The following is a 17,253-nucleotide window of genomic DNA, read 5'->3' as shown; positions in this document are numbered from 1 at the left end:
TTCATGAGCGCTCCTCATTATATGATATACAACATACGCATATACAGACACACAACACAAAACAGAAGTGTGCACACATAACATAATACATACAACACATAACATAATAGTAAAGGCCTTGTAGCTTTTCACAGGTGAAATCTCCATTGCAATGTTTAAAAACTCCACAGTCAAAAAATAAAACTGATCAGAAAAACATTAACCTAGGTCTGTATGAGCTCAAAAAATAAAATAGAACTTTATGATGTGGGAAAGGGCAATAATAAAATAGATATCTTAAAAAGTATCCTGGTTAATCATTGTCACAGATGTAAAAATAGCCAAGCTGGAGCTCTGGATATCAGCTGTTATGGATTTGAGTCAAATCATCTTCTTTTTGGTCTGTAGAAATCGCTTTGGTTAGTCTCTCTGGAATCCAAATCAGCTGCTGTTCTCCCTGTAGAAACACACAAACAGAACCCCGACTCCAGACAATCACTGGGTCAGGACCTTTCCATTGTCCTGCTAGAATGTCCTTCCAAAGTACCTTGGGCTTATGTATATTTTTTGGATACATATGCCTTTCCGCAGCACTAAGCCCTGATGAATCCAAATTTTAAAAGTTTAAAGTAAAAAGGGTTATTTTAAGTTTATCTTTGGGGGATATATACCCCTTTCCAATTCTCTCTTTTTGCTTTAATAAGTACATTTTAATAGTTTAATGAGCTCTTTCAACTATGCCTTGTCCCTGTGGATTGTATGGAATTCCTGTTAGGTGAGTAATGCCAAATGATGAGCAAAATTGTTTAAAAGAGGTAAAAGTATAACCAAGACCATTATCTGTTTTTAACTGTTTTGGAATGCCCACAGTGGCAAAATTTTGTAAGCAATGAGCTATAATATCTTTAGTTTTTTCTCCAGCATGAAGGGAGCCCATTAAAAATCCAGAAGAAGTATCAACTGTAACATGCAAATATTTTAATTTTCCAAATTCTGGCAAGTGTGTGACGTCCATCTGCCAAATATGGTTAGGATTCAGTCCTCTAGGATTGACTCCAAGATTAGCTTGTGGTAAAAAGGTCACACAATTTTGACATTGTTTTATTATTTGTCTAGCTTGTTCCTTTGTTATTTTAAAACGCTTTTGTAAAGTATTAGCATTGACATGGAACCTTTTATGAAAATTTGTAGCTTCTTCTAGTGTAGAGAAAATATGTATGTCATGTGTAGTTTTATCTGCTAAATCATTGCCCAAACTAAAGGCTCCAGGTAAAGAATGGATCTTTTCTGTCCCAGATTAGACTTTGTATAGTGGAAAACAAAGAGAAAACAGTAGAGGAAGGAGAAATCCTACCAGCATCTTCAAGGGATACTATAGCATTAACTATATACTGACGATCAGAAAATAAATTAAATACAGAATCTTTAAACATCACAAAAGCTTGTAAAACTGCATTAAGCACTACCTTTTGAGCTGATTGTTGGGGTACTAAAAATGTAAAAGTTTGATCAGGGGTAACTACTGCTGCTGTACCATTATTTGACCCATCAGTGAATATATTTGGAGCATTCAGGATAGGTGTTTTTCTTGTCATTTTTGGAAAAACTGTAGGATGCGAAGACCAAAAAGATAATAAAGGATTAGATGGTAAGTGGTTATCAAATGAAACATTAGATTTACACATGATTATTGCCCAAGTATTTAACTCATTCGCTAACTCATCAATTTGATCCATAGTATATGGAGTAATAATTTTATTGGGAGAAATTCCAAATACTCCCTTTACTGCTTTTATTCCTTTGAGTATTAATTGTCCTACAACCTCCGGATACCTGGTAAGAATAGTGTTAGGAGAATAAGATAAATGTATCCACAATAATGGACCTTCTTGCCAAAATACTCCTGTAGGAATATTTTTTCTTGGTAGTACAATAAATAATAAAGGCAAACTTATATCAATTCTATCCAAATGCATATTTTCCATATATGTTTCAATGATTTTTCATGTCTTTCTTGCTTCAGGTGTTAACATTCGGGGTGAATTTGTATCTGATGGACCTTTTAGGATATCAAATAAAGGTCCCAACTCTCCTGTTGGTATGCCTAGATAAGGCCTTATCCAATTTATGTCTCCTAATAACTTTTGAAAGTCGTTAAGTGATTTGAGTTGATCTACTCGTATTTGAATTTTTGGTGGACGGACCATGGTTGAGGATAATAGAACTCCTAAATAATTAATTGAAAAATTTTATTGTACTTTATCTATTGCTATCTCTAGATTATAATTTTTTAATAAGTTTGTAAGTGTGGCATAACATTCTAGCAATGTGTTTTTATCTTTGTGGGCTAACAATACATCATCCATATAGTGAAATGTTTGTAGTTCAGGATTTTGATTTCTAAGTGGCTGGATTGCTTTGTTAACATAAATTTGACACATAGTTGGGCTGTTAGCCATCTCTGAGGGAGTACTTTCCATTCATATCTCTGATCAGGACCTTCATGATTCAACGCAGGAACAGTAAATGCAAAACGTGGACTATCCTCAGGATGAATTGGAATTGAAAAAAAAAACAATCTTTAATATCTATAGCTAAAACATACCAGGTTTTTGGCAAAGCAGACAATTGAGGAACCCCCAATTGAGCGGTCCCATAATAACCATTTCTTTATTAATGGCTCTTAAATTCTTGCAATAATCTTCATTTACCAGATTTCTTTTTAATGACAAAAATGGGAGTATTATGGGGAGATACGGAAAGTTGTATATGTCCCTCCACTAATTGTTGTTTGACCAGGTCATGGGCTGCTTTTATCTTTTCTTTAGTCAGGGGCCACTGAGGAACCCATACTGGTCTTTCTGATTTCCAAGTAATTTTGATTGTCTCAGTGACCCCTTCTGAAAACCCAATCCATGTCTATTTATTCCTTGATCTATTTGAATTGGTGCTGCTATACCTTGTTCTTGTTCTCCTAATCTTTTTTCTTTCCTAAAACCTTGTCTAGCCCTAATAGTAGGCACGTTTGGATTGATGTTATTTGTTAATGACAAACCTAATTGATCTAGGATATCTCATCCCCATAAATTTATAGGAAGATGATCCAATACATATGGCTGTATAGTTCCTTCACATCCTTCAGGATCCTTCCAATCTAATATCATTGCACTTCTATGGGGATTAGTCGCCACTCCTAGGCCTCGAAGCATTTGAGTGGCTTGTTATAATGGTCATTGTTTCAGCCGTTCTTGATGAGAGATGATGCTAAGTCTGCACCTGTGTCCAATAGCCCATTAAATTCATATCCTTGAATATTTAGTTTTAGCATGGGAAGAGAATCTAAATTTAAAGACAGCATAGCCCAATCTACACCTGTGGAGCCTAATCCCCTGGAACCTCTTTCTACAGTACGACTGGAAAATTTATCATGCAGGCTGGGTATTATTAATAACTATGCTATTCTATCTCCTGGTGAAATTACTGATATACCTCTTGGAGAACTAGCTATAATTTTTATTTCACCTTCATAATCAGGATCAATTACCCCAGGACTTATCATAAGTCCTTTTAGAGTAGAAGAACTATGTCCCAATAATAAACCTACTGTTCCTTGGGGAAAAGGCCCTTTTACCCCTGTGGGAATGATTTGAACTCCCATCTCTGGAGTTAGTACTGCTCTGGCAGAGGTGCAGATGTCCAATCCTGCGCTCCCTCTAGTTTGTCTGATGAGAGATCTGATGGATAATGTGTCCTGGGCACTACCCTGATGGTGTTGCTGGGTTCCTCCACTGCCCCGTATATTTGTGGTCATGGGCCCCGGAGCATTGGGCCCCCCTGTCCGTTTTATGGCAATGGAACCCGATGCTTTTCTCCACGATATCATGGGTAAACACCTGGTCCTTGTCCATTTTTTGATAACAGAGTACCCTCTATGGTGGTTTGAGAACGGCATTCATTAGCCCAATGTCTCCCTCTACGGCATCGTGGGCAAATACCGGTATTCTACTCCTTTGATACCTAGCTTTGTTAAACCCTCCTCCTATGGGGCAATTCCTTTTAAAATGTCCTGTTTGTTCACAACTGTAGCATGTTTTTGCCTGGCATCTAAAGCCTGTTGTACTGCAGCTGCCAAGACTTGCCCTTGGGCTGGAGATGTGGCTCAAGTGGTAGCGCGCTTGCCTGGCAAGCGTGCGGCCCGGGTTCGATTCTCAGCACCACGTACAAACAAAGATGTTGTGTCCGCCGATAACTAAAAAAATAAATAAATATTAAAATTCTCTCTCTCTCCTCTCTCACTCTCTCTCCTCTCTCACTCTCTCTTTAAAAAAAATGACTTGCCCTTGTTCATTAATGTCTCTACATAATTTAATATATGTGTTTAAATCTCCATGTTTCCATGGGCTAATGGCCTCCTTGCACCATCTGTTTGCTTGCTCAAAAGCTAGCTGTTTAAATAATGGCATTTCTTGTTCTGTGTCCCCAAAAACTCTGGTAGCTGTTTGAATAAGCCTATCTACAAATTCAGCGTAAGGTTCATTAGCTCCTTGTATTACCTTAGATAATTGACCTTGTAAATCTCCATGTCCTTGTAAAGTCTTCCATGCCCTAACTGCGTCTGCAGCAATTTGTGAATATATAGCAGGATCATATTCAATTTGTTGCCGTTGACCCTCATAAGGTCCTTTTCCTAACAACAAATCTAGATTTCTTTGAGTGTAACCGGCTGCTGCATTTCGCCTAGCCATCTCCGTGCAAAATTCCTCATTGGCTACCTTCCATAACAAATATTGTCCTCCATTTAGCACAGATTTACACATGCTAGCCCAGTCTGCTGGCGTCATGTCCAAGTTGGTAATTGTTTCGACTATGCTTATAGTGAAGGGTGCTTGAGGGCCATAGGCTGTTACAGCCTCCTTTAACTGCTTCACTGTTTTGAAATCTAGAGCACGGTGAATTTGCTGCCCTCCTGCCTGCTCAAGTACAGGGCATGCTAATCTTTGAGGTCCTGTCTCAGGATCCCATCTATCAACTACAGGGGTTGAGGGCCACTCAGCTGTCTCCTTAGATGGAGCTGTTGGTTGAATTATGCCCTCTGGTGATAGAACGGTGTTAGTGGCAGCCTCCTGTTGTAACTTTTTCCCTCCTGATGGCCCTTCTTCCTTTATTTTTCTTCCTCTGTCTGACTAGCTCAAGAGACCTTCTCTTTGCTTGATCTAACATGTTTTCTACCATAGATTGAACCTCTAACAATTTACTTAGCACTCTTTCAGTTTGTTTTTTACTAATTTCTAATCTACTATAAAGATAATGCAACCCAACAAGATAACACAAGACAAAACCTAAACAGAATGAAACAAAAAATTGTTGTATCAATTTTCCTATTTTCTTGAAATGTATTTTCATGGTCTATCTCTATCTCTTCCTCAGGGCCGAACAACTTCAAACCTTGAGCCAACCATTTTCCCCAGTTTTCCTGAGAAAGTTCTAGGGATAGGCAGCTTGAAATAAAAACAAAACAAATCAAAACAAGAACACATTGTTTTTTGAAATGGTCACCCATTCTCCCGCCTTCCCTCAAGGGCAAGCAATTTCACTTACTTCCGAGCTTCAGGCGTTCCCCACACGGGCCACCAAATGCCGCAATCTGGCTGGGCACAAATCATGAGCCACTCAAGCAGGAACAAACTTTATTTCTGAACTCCACCAGCACACTCCACACACACTCCCCGGGAACTCTCCCGAACCACCCACACAGCTCCTCCAGGAACACACCACACACCAACTGGAACTCCCTCCACCGGAACTTCACCAACCAACACGAACTCTTCAGGAATCCCCGTGAGAGCTCAATCGGAACTCAACGGGAACTCCGCGAGAACTCAAAAGTCATCATCTTAATGGCTCGCGGGCGTCATCTCTCAACCACTACTTCTGGCAAAAATGCCATGCGTCATCCCAACTCGGCTGGGGCCCTCAACAACCTTAAAGATCAGAATCACTGTAACCACACAATAAACTAAAAATATCAACTTATAGTAACTATATCTCCAATATTCTTTTATGATTCAATCTCAAAAGTTTTCTTCAGTTGATATTTACTGTTAGTTTGATTTCTATGGTAACTAAAAACAGCATATTATGACCATATGCAATGAGAGTGGAATAAGAAAACACTAGTATACAGTATAGGTCTGTAGAAGATGAAGTATAGGACATAGAAGATGCAAATTTGATCATTATAGTGCTGTGTGCGTTTGTAAAGAGGCTGACAAACAACCAGTGATATATGAGTAATATACTCTAGTCTCCTTTTCTATCCACAGGAGAAAACATAGACTGAAATAAAAAGATAATTTGCTATATATTAAAATGAGAAAACAAGGTGTACCTTGATTCATAATATTCTAACATGTTCTCAACAATGAATCCCACCATTGAGTATAATTATAATGTACCCATAAGAAACATAGAAAAAAAGCTTCCAAAAACTGAAAGGAAAACAAAAAAGAACACAGTCTCACACCAACATCATTTTCTCCTACACTGCCCATTATTGAGAGCAGTCAGTTAGACACCACAGGAAAGCACCCTGGGAACAGCAAGCACTCTACAAATGCTGGTCCATCTTGATTTATGGAAAAGCAGGAAGGGTAGAACCATTCACTCAAAAATCTCTCTTTCCAATATGCTTCCATGTTACCCACATGATCTAAAAGACGACTCTTTCAAGTCAGTGTTTATAATTATGCAGTGTGAGTGAAATATTTAAACACACCATTTGATCTATGGCTGAATACCAACAACATTTTCTTTGACTTTTTTTCTGGCATTAGATTTTGTTTTGTTGTTGGACCGTAAAAAAATCCCATCAGCCCTTGGTTCATTTGTTAATTCATAGGTAGATGCAGTGCCCACCCCACCCACCACCCCCTCTCATTTGAAATCTCTCTTTCACACTGCCAATGGACAGAAAATAGGAAATACTTGAGATGGTAGAAACTGTCACAAGGTCAGAATGAATGTCTGTCCATCTCCATCCCTAGCCTTCCAGTCCTGAATGCCAGCAAAATTCGGCAACCTCCCAATAGCATTGTGTATACTGTGTCTCACAGAGACCCAGAAGGGGTATACACACACACACACACACATACACACACTCCAACACATTCCTCAAACACTCTCTTGTGCTTGGGCAATTTCTCCCTTATCAGTCTTCCCTCCTAGAAATAAACAGAAATTGACTTCTTTGCAGCAAGGTACAGGTACAGTCAGCCCTGTGTTTCCACAGGTTCCATACCAGTGGATTAAACCCACTGCATTTCGAGATATGTACTGAACATGTATAGACCTTTTTCTTGTCATAATTCCCTGTATGATACAGTAATTACATGGTATTTGTTGTATTAGATAGTTTAAGTATCTAGAGATTATTTAAAGTATATAGAAGTATATGCATAGGTTATATGCAAATACTATGCCACTTTTTATAAGAAATTTGAGCATCCATGGACTTTGGTATTCATGGGAGGGTCCTGGAACTCATCCTCTATGACACTGCAAGATGACTGTATGTGACCTAGTCTCTTAAGAGACTTCAGTAGAAAGTGATATGGAGAAGCCCAAGCATCCCAAAACAGGCAGTGGAAACCTCCAACTTTTGGAGAACATGACAAAAAACCTCCAGTCACCAGAGGTAAAACTTTGGTTTCTACGTCCTGATAAGGGAGAAGAGCAGCCATCACAAAGAATTTCCAACAAAACAAGAGAATGTGGAGTAGCCAAAAAAAAAAAAAAAAAAATCCTATACAGTGTTCCACTTACATTAAAGTAATTTAGAGTATGTTCTGCTATTTCCAACTAAGAACCCCAACAAATTCAGCTGTTTCATTTACCAAATAGAAATGGTAAGAAGTGCATCACAAAAAATGTTGGAGATTGTTTGGAACACCTCAGTAATCTCCAACTGTGCATCAAATGTTCTTCTGCCACATTTTTTGCTAATGAAATACTTTATTATATTTATTTTTATTAACATGTTATGTATCCATTTACTAGTCTTTTAATAGTTAACCTAAAGTTACAACATGTTTTTTTATCTATCACAATCTAATATATACATTTGTATCACCCAATATTCTTAGAATTTCACAAATGTTTAATTCATTTATCTCCCTCCCACATGTTGCTTTACTTAGTATATTGTTTTTATTGCATTGATTTTAAACTTCACAGGACATTTAAATTATTGCATTTCACAATCAATACTTATACACAGTCATGTGGTTATCTCTTCAGGTGTTACTCATTTTCTCCTGCATTTCCATATCATCATCACATGAATTGTGAAATTGTTTTCCTTCTGCCTGGAGAAAAACTTTTGCTTTCAGTATAGACCTACTGGCAATGAATTCTCTCCATTTTGATCTGTCTAAAAACATCAATGCTTCACTTTCACTATTGAAAAATATTAACTTTCCTAGTTAGGCAGTTGTATTTCTTTTATCACTTTAAAGCTGTTCCACTGTCCTCTGAGTTCCATAGTTTCTCATGGGCATTCAGCTGTGCATTTTATTGTGGCTCTTTTAAAGGTAATGTGTCTTTTTTTCTCTGGTTGTTTTTATAATGTTATTTTATTCATTTATTTTACTTTTGTAATCAGTAGTTTTACTACAGTGTACTTAGGTGTACTTTTTAAAAAATATTTTTAGTTGTAGATGGACACAACACCTTTATTTATTTATTTATTTATTTATTTAATGTGGTGCTGGGGATTGATCCCAGTGCCTTACATATGCTAGGCAAGCACTCTACTACTGAGCCACAACCCCAGCGCCTGGGTGTACTTTTATTCATGATTTTATTGTTCAGGATTCCATGAGCTTCGTTAATCTAGCGGTTCCATTTGGAGAAACTCCTAGGTATTATTCTGCAATTTGTTCCTGCTCCATTTTCTTCCTCCACTTATCCAGGGAATTCAGTTATGGGTATATTAGACCTTTTTAGCATAGTCTGTGGGGGGCATCTTACATATATTTCTTACAATCTAAATATCACTGTTTACTAGTTCTACATTTGGCTGTGTTCAATCAACTGTTAAGCACAATGTATTCTTAATTTCAGATATTTATTTTCCACTCTAGAATATCCATTTGGTTTCTTATAGAGTTCAAATCTATGTTAAAAATCCCCTATCCTCAAAATCTTTTTTTCACTTTCTCTATTTTTGAACATACTAATCATAGTTATTTTGAAATCCCTATCTTTTGAGTAATTTTTATCAGTCATATAGTCTTGACTTTTTGCGTGGCTTATAATTTTTATTGCATACCAGACATAAAAAAAACCAGAGTATCCAGGTGGTTTTATCATTCATCAGGGGAAACTTCTCTCCTCTGTAAAAGGAGAAAGTATGGAGAATGTGAAGAAGAACATGAAGGGCTGTTCATGTCACTCCAATAATGTGCCAGATTGGAAATGAACAAGGTTTTAATTTGAAGAAGACTCATTGCATCTCTGCTTCCCTTTTATCTCTCTGGGGTGGACATCCTAGATTTTTATTAAGATCCTGTTAGAAACTTTTTCTTTTCAGTCCTCAAAAAATTCATAAATTTGAGCTTTTATTAGTTTTCAATGTAGCTCTTTATTCTTTCACAAATCCACCTCAAAATTTAAATATGTCCTGAGGGAGAGAATAATCAAGTTTGGAAACTTATCCTCCCCTGGAAGAGGGTTTCTGTTCCCTCAACTCATATCCATCATTGGTGAAAGACCCCAGATAATGATTGCCAGCTCACTCCAGAAGCATTCTGTATTAGTTAGCTTTTTATCACTATAACCAAAATACCTGACATAAACAACTTAAAAGAGGAAAGGTTCATTTTGGCTCACAGTTTCAGAGGTTTCTGTCCATTGTCAGCCGGCTTCATTGCTTTGAGCCTGAGGTGAGGCAAAAATCAAGGTAGAAAGGCATGGTGGAAGAAAGCTGTTCAGCTCATGGCAGCCAAGAACAAGTAGAAGGAAAAAAAAGAAGAAAAAGGAGGAGGAAGAGGAAGACCCAGCACAAGAAATACTCCTCAAGAGCACACCCCCAGTGACCTTCTTCCTCCAACTGGGTCCCACCTACAACAGTTTCCATAACTTCCCAATAGTTCATTATTAATCCACCAAATGGATTAATCCACTGATGTAGAGCCCTAATGAGCCAATCATGTCCTAGAAGCCCCACTTCTGAACAATTCTGCACTGGGGACCAAGCACTCAACACCCGAGTCTTCAGGAAACACTTCATATTCAAACCAGAACATGTTCTCTCCTTGGCAGTCTAGTTTATCTACTCCTCACCTCCTCCATGGCTGTCTGATGCCTATAGCAATATGCTTTTTGTAAATTTATGAAGCATCTATTTCCTTCTGATTGTTGCAGCCAGAGCACTGACCAGGGCCTTCTTCATTCCATCTAGGAACGAAAGTTCCCCTTCTCTCCTTCGTAATAAATGGTATAACTAGTGAGTAGATGTGCATTAAAAACCCTGAAATTTTTCATTATCAATAGTGTAAGTTGAAATAAAAGGTGATCATAAACACCTTAATGGTGAGTTTTAATGAAATTTTTTATATGGTCCTTTCATTCTCAGATCTGAAGAATACTACTTTTAGTATAAGAACCACTTCTTATAGACAGATGAGGTTGGCAAAATTTAAATCACAATTTCTAGTTCAGATTCAATTTAATCATCCATTTATATAAACTATGAATCAAAATAAAGCCATTGTGACAGAAGACCATTTTACCTACACATTTCACCATTGTGATGAAAACATGCTTAGAATAAATTATTTGGGTTTTGTTAGAGTAATATTGATTCTTATTCCCCTACCTCCAGTCAAAATACGCATTACACAGACATAACAGAAAGAACTGATTGTAAAAAAAGAAAGAAAGAAAACAAAATCTGGATAGTGGCCAAATTGACAATAGATTGTTCTTTCTATTTATAGACAGATATAGCAACCTACTAGATATGGTTATTGTAAAAAGCACCTCTGATCAAATGGAAAAACAGAAATCAAAATTTTGCATGTTGTGTACTTCTTCCATAGTCCTGCTAGTTCTTTATTCCTGAAAGTATAAAAAACTCTGGTATCCACAGCAGGTCTGGCTTAAAATTGTGAAAGGCCTTGTCCAAGGCAAACTACCTCAATGTTTGCCTTCCCATCTCCATGGCCATTTGTCCTTTTCAGAACCACCTTCCACAACTACTAGTTGATATCTTCTTTTATCCTGAATCACTGAGCCCTGGGATGTCTCTTATCTTCCGGGGTGTGTCATTTTCTTCCCTCCCACCCACAACCATGTTAATGCACCTTCACTGGCAGAGACTTACAAAGGAAGTCAAATGGAAATTTAGGAAAGAGGCATTTGAAGTTCCTTCTACCCTAACAGGGATCAGGGAGCTGGGAGGCACAGCCCAAGTATTGATGCATAGAGCCAGTCCTGGCCAGAGCTGTTGAGGAAATGGATGGTACTTTTTATAAGATGGTCTGGGAGAACAATGCTGCCATTACTTGTTCACCATTTCCAGCCCATATCCACTTTGGATGTACCATCTCTACCTTGTCACAGGTGGTGAAAAATTTAAACACCACTTTTATTTTTTCAATCAACAGCTTGATAGGATTCAATAAAAACGCAATCCCTTTAATGGATAGGCTAATGTACTGACAAATTGAGGTCTGGGGCCCCCATACCTGGCACACACACAGAGGATCTCTTTCCTGAAACAGGCCCTTCCCTTCCCATCAAAGCGTATGAATTATTTGTCCAAACAATCTCCCACTCTGAACTTAATACAGAAGTCTGATCAGTGTTGAAATCTGGGTGGGGCCTGTCAAAATTAAGGCTCTATTTTTCAGAAAGAAAAATCAGGTGCATAGTAGAATAGATCAAATGAAGCCAAGATACTCTACCCTGCCAAGCCTTTCCAGCTGCCAAGTACCAGATGCAATGCAGGATGGGGCTGGCTGGCTTAGACTTCATGAGGTCAGAGAGGTGCTGCTTACAGAACTTTCAACATTGTTCCTTCATCAAGTGGCCTGTTTCCTTGTACTTCTCATCAAGCAGTTTTTAAAATGTTTCAAGATCTTCAAGTGTGTCAATTTCTATGATACTTTATTTTCACATAAATATATTTATTTATAATTACTTACATTACTTTAACATGTTGGGAGAGGTACTGAATTTTTACAAAACACATTATATATATCTTAAAATGACCATACAATATGGACTTCTTGCTCATACAATTGAATGACCAAACTTCTGATATGATCAAAAACTTGCCATCTTCTTGATATGTCCAGCTCTGGCCAGGTATTCCACCAGCTCCCAGGTATCCAGGAGTCTAATCACAACAAAGAGATCAACTGAGCCAAGAATTATTTCATATATCAGTCATCCAATCCCAAAGCCCAAATTCTTGTCCTTCATTCAAATTTTAGTCATATCAAAAACTTCATCCACATTTGGAGACAGCTCCTTTGCAAACCTGCCTGACGGTGGTAATCTCCTGCAAACTCTCAGTGTCACGACCCTCACATGTGTTTACATTAACCAGTTGCCCATTGGAACTCAATAATATCTAGATTCAGAGGGCATGACTCAAATCATGTGCTTCGCCCACCCAAACAGAACTACATGCAGAGAATCCTACTCTGCTTCCAAGATAAAAAGAATTCACTACAAAAAGATATAATGGCTAACTTCACAGATCATCCCAATTTTACAAAGCACTTTCAAATAAACATTATTTCATCTGAGCCCCACAAGAATTCAACAAGGTTGACAAAGCAGGCATTATCCTTATTTTAAAGATTATAAAATCAGGAGCTTCTAATAGTCCCTATCAGGAAAGTGGCACAGTCTTGGTGGCATGATTGTTCCTGCACATCACATAGCCTCAGAAAAGATTGATCCTTGCAGCACAAAGAACAGAACCTACTAGAGCAATGGAATCTGTAATCATCTCAGTAAGTATCTCCCGAAATGAAGTCTTGTGCATGTGATACCAAGTTATTACACAGCTCCCACTCCTAAGGACCACATTTCAATTATTGTGCTGAACTGTCTAATCACATGGCTCTCCGTCATCTTTTGGCTATTGCACATTTTAAATATTACATATATCCTGTCAGGTCAAAATGGTTGGGAAGGACCACAGTATTGTTTAGTTAGTGCTGTGAAACTATCAACAGGAATACGTCATTCTTTGTATGATTTATTCTGCTCTTACATGATTCCCATTCCTGGTAATTAATATTAGGCTCTGACTTTGTTTATAATTTTAATAAATTATTCATCAGGGATTTTTAAATATTGTATGATCATATCATTTGTCTTGATGACTGAGCTAATACCACTTAATTTTTTTTGCCTGGGACAAGTTTCTCACTGCCCTACCCTAGCCCTAGACTGTTTCTTTGAAAATTTTTCTTTTCTTGTAAAAAGCAGACTTCAGGGTCACACAGGCCTGGGCTTAAGGCTATGACCACTATGACCATTCAGAAGCTCTATGACTTTGGTCAGGTTACTTAACGGCTTGGCCCTCTGTTATCCCTTAGAATCTTGGGTCCACAGAAGTATTTAGCTCATGAAATTATTTCAAAGCTGTTCATCAAAAGCCTGGCACATAATAAACATACAATAAATGATGGCCATTGCTAACATTATTACTACTTACTTTCTTCTTAATTTTTTATTTCTAATTGTGGAAGAAAATACAAGTGAGATTTGCTCTCTTTACCATTCTGAAGTTCAGTGGTATTAAGTACATTCAGATTCTTGAGCAACCACCACCACTGTCTGTCTCCAGAGCTCTTTTCATTTTGTGTAATGGAAACTCTGTTCCATCAAACAACATCTCTCTGCTCCTCCCCCCTTAGCCCCTGGCAGCCACCTGCCAGCTCTGTCTCCATGAATTTGACCACTCCAGGGGCCGTACATTAGAGGAATCATGTAGTACTTGTTATTTTGTGACTGACTTATTTCGCCCATCAATGTCCTCAGGTTCATCCATGTGTCCTGAGTCAGAATTCCCTTTCTTTGTAACGCTGAATATCATTCCACTGTATAAGTGTAACACATTTGTTTGTCCATTCACCTGACAATTGACACTTGGCTTGCTCCCACCTTTTGGCTGTTGTAGATAATGCTATGAGCATGCTAAACAAATCATTACTATCAGTTTTATTATTGTCTCTGTATTTTCTTTAATACTTCTGACAGTATATAGAATGGGATCAGATCTACCCAACAAATGATAAAACCATTCTTGCAACATTCTGATGCTAACTTTGGTGACAATTAAAAAACGGTAACTTCTAATCATGCGTTGTTTGAGCCTAAAATTGTGGTACATATGGTTCTGGAATGATTCAACCAATGAATGGAGTACATACAACAAACCAGTGCTCACAATCCTCCTGTACAATGAAGAAGCATCCAGAGGTGTTAGCACTTTTGCAAAAACTGCAATGTCCAAAAAATGGCCAAGATAGTCTATATTTGCAATATGAATCCATAGAGACCAAGGCCTTCTGAGTAATAGGTGAATCCCAGAAAAGAAAATTCATTATACTATTGCCAAAACAATGTTTAATCCAGCCATGTTTCAAGGGAAATAATAGATGCTGGAATTAGAATTCTCACCTTCTTTATTTCACTCATTTGTTCTCAAAGACCTAGAGGAGCCAGGCATTATGGGTGGGTGCTGGTCAACTGAGATGAGCAGATCAGAATCTATCAAGAGGCACACATGTGGAGAGATCACTTGAACAGCTTAATGTGACCCCATCTAAGGCCACTCCTCAGGACTTCCACAGAATGAATTTCCCCCAGGAAATAGTCACAGAGTACTCTGGGAATTTTTATAAGTGGTCCCTGAACATTTTCCTTCCTGTTGTCCTCTGGTTAGTAGCCATTTCTTTTTCTAATAACATGAGATGGGTGAACATTATAATGTGTATGTTAGTTAGGGTTCTTCAGAGAAACAAATAAGAAAGATGACCAATGAGAAGAGCTAATAGAAGTAGAGGTAGATGAAGGTAGAGATGGAGATGGAGATGGAGATGGAGATGGAGATTCCAGAAATAGACTTATTAGAAGGAAATGGCTTACACAGTTGTGGGGACTGGCAAACCCAAAGTCCATGGCACAGGTGAAGGCACATGTGGAGACCCAGATAAGAACTTTTATTGCACTCTTGAGTCCAAACCAACAGGAAAAGCACACAAGCTTGGCACCCAGACAGGGTTTCCATGCAGCAGTCCTAAGGAATCCTTGTCCTTCTTTTTTACAAAGCCTCAGTCTCTGCTTAAGGCCTTCAACTGATTGGATGAGGCCCACCCACATTATGTCTGTTGTACTTAATAATCAATCACATGATGTCTGAATTAATTGATTAATTACTGATTTAAATGATAATTACATCTTCCAAATACCTTCACAGCAACATTTAGATTGGAATGAGAAAATAACTGGGCACCACAGTTTAGTCAAGACAACACAAAATTAACTTTCAGTGTATTTCAATTATAACTCAATTTCAAAAAATTCAATAAGGAAACACATTATTCAGTTTTTAAAATGAGCCAAATATTTGGAACATAGCCTTAATCAAAAAGTTGTACAAATGGCAAGCAATCACATGAAAAGATGTTTAGCATCATTAGGAAAATAAAGACTAAAAAGAATGCTCACGCCACTTTTTTAGAAACCTGAATTCAACCTTAGCTGATCTGAAATGGACTGAACGATGCCCTGTGAGGCAACCCAAGCCACCAGGAACACCCATGTGCTTCTCTCCCTTCAGGCCTTAACACAACCCCAGCAAACAGAAGCTTCTTGACAGTGAGTATGGACCCTGGTTTTCACTGTTGTCTTCCAGTACAGAACCAACATCCCCACCCGCTGAGTCAGCTTCAAGATGAGCAGAACCCTTCCCACTGAAGCTTCTCATTTACCAGCTTCCATTTTGGTTGAAGGTTTGGTTTTGGATTGTCAGTTTCAAATGTCTCTTGTCTTCCAATTCTTGGTCATCTGTGGTGCTGCTGGTCCTTGTAAACCCTGTGCTGATAAGGAGACCAGTCATGTTGGATTAGAGCACACCCTAAGGCGCATCATAACTGTAAAAAGCTACACAGCAGATGTTTCAGGTTTTCCTTCAGCTATCCACCTCTGCCCATGACGACACCAAAGCCAGCACAGATGAGGTGTAAACATCCAGGTCTGGCTGTTCTCATAAAGCTTTATTTGCAGGAATACGCGGTGTATTTGGTGCACATGCCTTAACTTATTGACCCCTTATTCATACAACAATCCTATTTGGTTTTACTTTCCTCATTAGAAATTAAGAGAGTGACAAGATGCCTGATCATTGTCAATTTAGTGGAAAAGGTACAGTTTGGGCTTTAAGGAAGACACAGAAGACCCACAAAACCAGAGCCAGTGGTCCTCTCACAGAGTCATTCCACAGGATCACTAATGACACTGCCAACAGGGCCTGAGTGCCTGGCAGAGAGGAGATGCTCAAATAAATATGGGTATTGTTGTTATTGGGCTAGATTAGTACAGTGTGTGTTGCTGAAGTTGTTTCAAATATCATGATTAAAGACAGATACAATATTTTTTAATTCAGCTTATCTCATTCATTTATGGAACATGAATTGCCAACTCCCTTTTCAAGAGGAAATCTGGTTAAAACCAATCTCAGAAACCAGGGAGTCCCCATAAAATGAGAAAATGGCACAAAGTTTCAACCCTCACCAAGTATGGGCATGTGATGGGCCCTGTTATGGCTGTTCAGCTATTTTGCCCAATAACCACTCCTTTTATTACAGCAACTTGGAACCCTAAGTCATCCCTAAACTTAAAATTTCTCCTAGTTCACCTAAAATTTCTCCTAGTTCATAAATTTTATATGGTTTTTATACCCACATTTTAACAGAAACTATAGGCACTGGGGAGCCCCAGAGGTTTGGGGGCTCCCAGTACCTGTCCTTGCTTTGCTACCTGCTGCTGTGCTGAGCTGGGTGAGTCATTTAGATGCTCTGGGTTTCAGTTCACTCATCTATGAGTAGATAACAACACCTATCATGTAGAAGTATTTATTTTTTTTAAATATTTATTTTTTTTAGTTGTAGTTGGACACAATACCTTTATTTGGTTTATTTTTTTATGTGGTGCTGAGGATCGAACCCAGGGCCTTGCACGTGCTAGGCG

This window comes from Callospermophilus lateralis, chromosome 10, assembly GCF_048772815.1.
Source record: "Callospermophilus lateralis isolate mCalLat2 chromosome 10, mCalLat2.hap1, whole genome shotgun sequence".
Taxonomy (NCBI): Eukaryota; Metazoa; Chordata; class Mammalia; order Rodentia; family Sciuridae; genus Callospermophilus; species Callospermophilus lateralis.
The sequence above is the reverse complement of the archived record's forward strand: the minus strand, read 5'-3'. Positions refer to the sequence as shown.